The sequence below is a fragment of the Tupaia chinensis genome, unplaced genomic scaffold (genome assembly GCF_000334495.1).
Source record: "Tupaia chinensis unplaced genomic scaffold, TupChi_1.0 Scaffold144529_1, whole genome shotgun sequence".
Lineage (NCBI taxonomy): Eukaryota > Metazoa > Chordata > Mammalia > Scandentia > Tupaiidae > Tupaia > Tupaia belangeri.
In genome coordinates this window covers 4,124,418-4,129,544 of record NW_006204388.1, presented here as the reverse complement: position 1 = coordinate 4,129,544, position 5,127 = coordinate 4,124,418, and the positions used below count along the sequence as shown (strand labels likewise).

The 5,127-nt window shown below is 43.1% G+C and overlaps 1 long non-coding RNA gene across 1 annotated transcript in view; it reads left to right on the top strand.

Moving 5' to 3' along the window:
- The first annotated feature begins 3,881 nt into the window (after positions 1 to 3,881).
- The window catches only part of LOC102468181 (uncharacterized), a 19,342-nt gene continuing 18,096 nt past the window's right edge, over positions 3,882 to 5,127 (top strand). The window contains exon 1 of the long non-coding RNA XR_337180.3: positions 3,882 to 3,924. This is a non-coding gene — a long non-coding RNA (uncharacterized LOC102468181). The remainder of the gene's footprint in view (positions 3,925 to 5,127) is intronic.

Below are 5,127 nucleotides of genomic sequence, written 5' to 3'. Positions count from 1 at the left end.
TTCCTGCTTCCACTAGCCTAATTTGGTCTGTGATTATCTTAAGCCTGAATTATTGCAAGAGCCTCCCAACTGGTTTTCTTACTTTTATTCCTGCCCCCTCTAATCCACGTTCCACAATAGGGATGTGCTGAAGTCCGCAAGTCTGATCATGCCACTTGCTCCTTTGCTTAAATGTTCGCACAGCTTCCCAGTACTCCCAGAAGAAAACTCAAGCTCCTTGACATGGTCTTCCAGGTCCTGGAGGATGTGTTGGGCTTACTTCTCGCCTCACCTCTCACTACTCCATCTCGTTTATCCATGTCTGGTCCATGTAAGAAAGAAGGGTAGGGTGTGCAGTCAGTCAACCTTGGCTGACATTAGAGTCACCTGGGAAGCTTTTAAAACATACCCAAGACTGGGCTCTATCCAAGATCAATGAAATCAGAACCTCTGGCAGCAAAGCCATAGCAGGCTTTTGCTCCCCAGTTTCTGCAAAGCACCATGCACTCTCTCATCTTTTATCCTTTGCATATGGTCTTGGCTACTCCCGACATGCTTTTCTTGAACTTCACTTCCCCTTCTGCCACTACTCATTCATCCTTTGAGCCTCAACTGGGGCATCATGTTGTCCTCCAGGAAACTCTGCCCCAGCCTGGTACTCCAGGCCTGGGTTAGGTATCCTCTTCCACTTGCTTCCAGAGAGAGCACTCTGCACTTGTCCTTGTGGCAGAAGCACCGGCCATACCAGATCATCCTTGCCTGGTCATCTGCTAGACTTTCGGCTCTATGAGAGCAGGGGCCTGCCTTGTCCCTCTCATATCCCTAGCATCTAGGATAGTACCCGACACATAGTATATGCTTAGACCATTTGTAGAAATAGCTGGTTGATTCTAGAAAGTCTCTCTGGTTACTCCAGACTTGTCAGTCTCTTACAGTAGCAAGTTCCCTAGTCATATCTATTTCTGAGTTCTTTTGTTTATTCATTCATAAATTATTTTTGCAAATATTTGAGAATCTGGTATGTGATAGATACTAAGCATCATAAAATAAATTTGGACTTTCTGAAACTAAAAACAAAAATTCCCACAATTGTTAACTGAGACATACCTGAGGAGACGCAAAGAAAGGGTCTCACAGTTGCAGTTTGCCAGGGTCATAGAACCACAGCCTGAAGGCCTCGGCAACTTCTTCTGTTTGTGCTCACCTTACCCTTCTTCCTTACAGGAAACCAGGCCAGGAATTTCTCACATATCATTTCCAAGGATTGTCTCTCTGGATGTCTGAGACCTTGAACAAGAAGAAAAACTAAAAATGTGAAGGATTATAGTAAACCTGAGTTAATGACTCCAAAGGGCAGAAATTGGCTTCTCGAGCATCCAATAAGTCAAAACACAGATGTGCATCACCCTAGCCAGCCCTGCTCATGGAGCTTCTGTCCCCATAGCAGTTTTAGAAGCCCACTGAGGACACCAGACAGCCAGAGTCCTAAGCCCATGGGCTGCTCGGTATGCAAGGTTTATAGGAAGATTGGAAAATGCTCAGAATTCTATATCACCATCCCATCTACACCTCATAAAATGGACTGAGGAGAGTAAAACTAACCAAATGAGAGTACAGAGGGAGGGAGATACGAAAGGGTAAAAGACAAGGCAATGAAGACATGTTAATTATAATAGTGATAGTAATAAGATGGGCTCACACTTATTGATCACTTACAACATGCTGGGTATTGTGGTGAACCCATTTAATCTTCACACACATACAAAATATCCCAAACCCTGGTCACTGGTGTGACCACAGCCCTGTGTTCTTAGTTATGATGCCAAAAATCTGTGCAGGAATTCAAATGAAGAGAAAGTTAATGGCTTGAGGATATTGGCAGAGCTGAGCCATTAGACTGCCTGCTGTGAAGGTGGGGTAAAGGAGACTTGGAAGATACAGAGGTTTCAAAGAGAACAGAGCAATGGTTGAGTGGGAGCCCCAGAGTCTGATGATGAAGGCTAGACTATCCTTATGCTGCAGCAATGGTGTGGAAGGGAGACTGTCTCTTTGTCTTTCTGGCAAGTGCATGTGCCCTATAGCAAAAACCTTTCCCCCCAAAAAACAAAATTCATTCTTGGGGCCAGCAGGTGGTTAAGGCATTGGACTCTCACATGACTGACCATGGTTCGAGTCCCTGTCCTGGTGGCTTGAAACTCAAACCAGGCACATGTGTATGCATGCTCAAAATTCCAAGAGGAGAATGGAGGAGAAGGGACTGCGCTGTGGTCACCCCCCTGGGGGATTATTTCTTATTTTCTGTTTCTCTCTGTCTCTCTGGTGAGTGGATATGCCCTATAGCAAAAATCTCTAAGAAAAAGTGTTATTCCTCCTGTCTACAATATGTGCTATATACTAGGCAGTACTCTAGATTCCATGGGTAGTGGTAAAGACAACAGATAAGGTCCTATAATCTTAGTACTTATGTCCTGTTGGAGTGGCAAACAGCAATCATTAAGCAAGTGTCAAAGAAAAATGACAAAAAGTTGTATGTGCTGATGAGTGATGAAGTGGGTACTTCCAATTGGATGGTTCAGGAAGTCCTCCCTGAGAAAGTGACATTTAAGTGGGATAAAATCAAGGAGAAGAGCACTTTAAACACAGAGAATGGCTGATGCCTAAACCCCAAGTGGGAACATGCCTGGCAGGAAGAAGGTCAAAGCCACTATTTGGCCCTAAAGAACAGCCGAAGAGTGACATGGAATGAGGTCTGAGGAGCAGACAAAGACTGGATCTTGGGAGACCTATTGTCCAGGTTGTTGTTTAGATTTTAATCTAGGAACAAGGAGAAATTATGAAGGGTTTAATTAGAAGAAGGATGATCTGGTTTGTGTGTTTGTGTATGTGCATGTTCATAATAGTCTCAACTTCTGAAGCGCACTGGGTTAGAGAGGAGAAACAGGGCCCCCAGTAGAAATAAATCATCTTTCACATGTATTCGTTTTCCTTTTGTTTTCTCAGATCTTGAAGCAGAACATATTTCAAGGGTCAACTCCCAAGGTCAAGAGTAATCTGAGGAGTCTGCTCCCTGTGGTTGTTTGTGAGGAAGTCAGAGAGAGGCACAGACTAAACCTCTTATTATGGAGGAGAGGGCGTGTGTGTTTTTCCTTTCTACTGAAAACAGTCAACAGAAGAAGAAATATATTTATCTGAATCTCTCCCTGCAGAGAATGTGCCACTTACTGTCCCCTCTCCTGAAGCACCTGGAACCCTTTGGGTTCTTCATCCTTGGATCTTTATCTTTCTAACAATTGAACAAATGAATCCTGGCCTAACTTCCTAAGCTGACTTCCCGGAGGGCTCTGGTCTGGGGAGGCTTAGGAACCAGCTGGCTGGTTTCATTCTCCTTTCTGCTGTCATCACTAGGGTAATAGAAGTGGAGTCATTTTCTGTTTCCACACTACCCTCTCCCCAGACTGGGTTGTCCCTCTGTGTCCTTTGTTCCTCCTGCTCCTTTGGTGTCCAGACACCTCCAGACACAAGATTTCCACTTGGACAAACATGCTGGGGTGAGGAATGGATGACCAGGATAAGGCAGCTCATGGAGATGTCTTTGCACCCCAGGCTGCCACTGCCTCGGCTTCCCAAGTCTGGGACAGTGGGCAGGCTGTGCCTGGTGTCAGTCTGAGTTCCATAAATAACCCTGCATGAAGTTGCCAGCAGAAAATGTGGATGATTCAGAGCAGAGAACCTGACTTTCCTGAGTCTTCTTTAGTTCTGGTTGCCATGACACCATATTGAAGGCCATTGTACATGACTAACTCATGCTGAGGACACACTATGTGCTAAGGTCTCTATAGGTCCATCCCACGAGATGCTTGCAATTTTTCTATGGAAAAGAGATTTTTGTTTTCATTTTATAGAAGAGGGCTGAATAACCCACCTGACTACTCTAAAACCATAGAGGTAGGATTCTAAAACAAGTAATAAGGTCTTCAGAGCCTCAAGAGGCTTTCCTATGACTTGCTTACCATGCCCATGAACTTCATATCTCTCTTAGCATGATTTCAATCTCAAAGTATCCTGATGCAGTTTATTTTCAAGATCATATTTATTAAAATAATTTTACCATGAACTCAAGAGTCCACACTGATACCCTTTCTCATGCTGGAAATACATAGAGGAGTTCTGATTGATGATGTCAAATCCAAGATCCTGAGTTTTCCCCAGATAACCTCATTTTCTCATTTTCCCAATCAATGGACTTAAACACCATGCATGAAAATATCAGTGTTTGGAATTATAGATGTAATATGAATACTTAACTTTCTTTTCCAGATCTTTTTGCTTCAAGCATGCAATTTTTCTTCCCCGAAGGGTGGATGTATGTGCAAGATAGAGAAAAAGAGGGAAAAAAAGCACATCCCAATGGGCTCTATTCCCATCACAATTATTTTTTCCTCCAGTTCTCCATCCTATCAGGATCTTGGACTCATGTGTGTGTGTCTGGCACATTTTTCAAGCTGTCAGGGCTAAGATTTGAACCCTGGTTGGCCATGTGGGATCTGGCTTCCTCTGCTCAGTATCTAACCTCTGTACTACAGAGCCAGCACTCGGATATGTTTTTTTATTTTACCAAGAAGATGGGAAACAAAAAAGGCTGAAAGAGGAAAAAATGGGTAATAAAAGAATAATGGAATGGAAGGAAAAGGAAAAGAAAAGAAATTGTTCATACTTGTCTCTAGGCATCTAAGCTAGTAAGTTCCATGTGCAGAGGATCTTGCTGTAGTCATATGACCTTCCCTAGACTCAAATTCTTACTTGGCTGAAAGCCAAGCCTTATCTGCAGTCCATGGTCAATGCACTTGAATGGTGATGGAGCCAACAAAGATTGGCAGGTTAAATTGAATGGTTCTGGCTGCATACAGTGCTAATATTTGGCCAGTTTGGTAAGAGTCCCATAATTTTATTCTCTTCTGAATTGTGAGATCAGTTTTAGTGGGACTCAGATTTTAGAGACGTGCAAAGAAAACTGACGTTATGATTCAATGCAGTTCCTGAGGAAACATATGGAATTTTTTGGCCATATAGTCTCAGCTTTTTGGTTCATTTGGCATGTCTCCATGCTAAATTTAAAAGCAGACGTCAAGCATAATTATTATATGTATA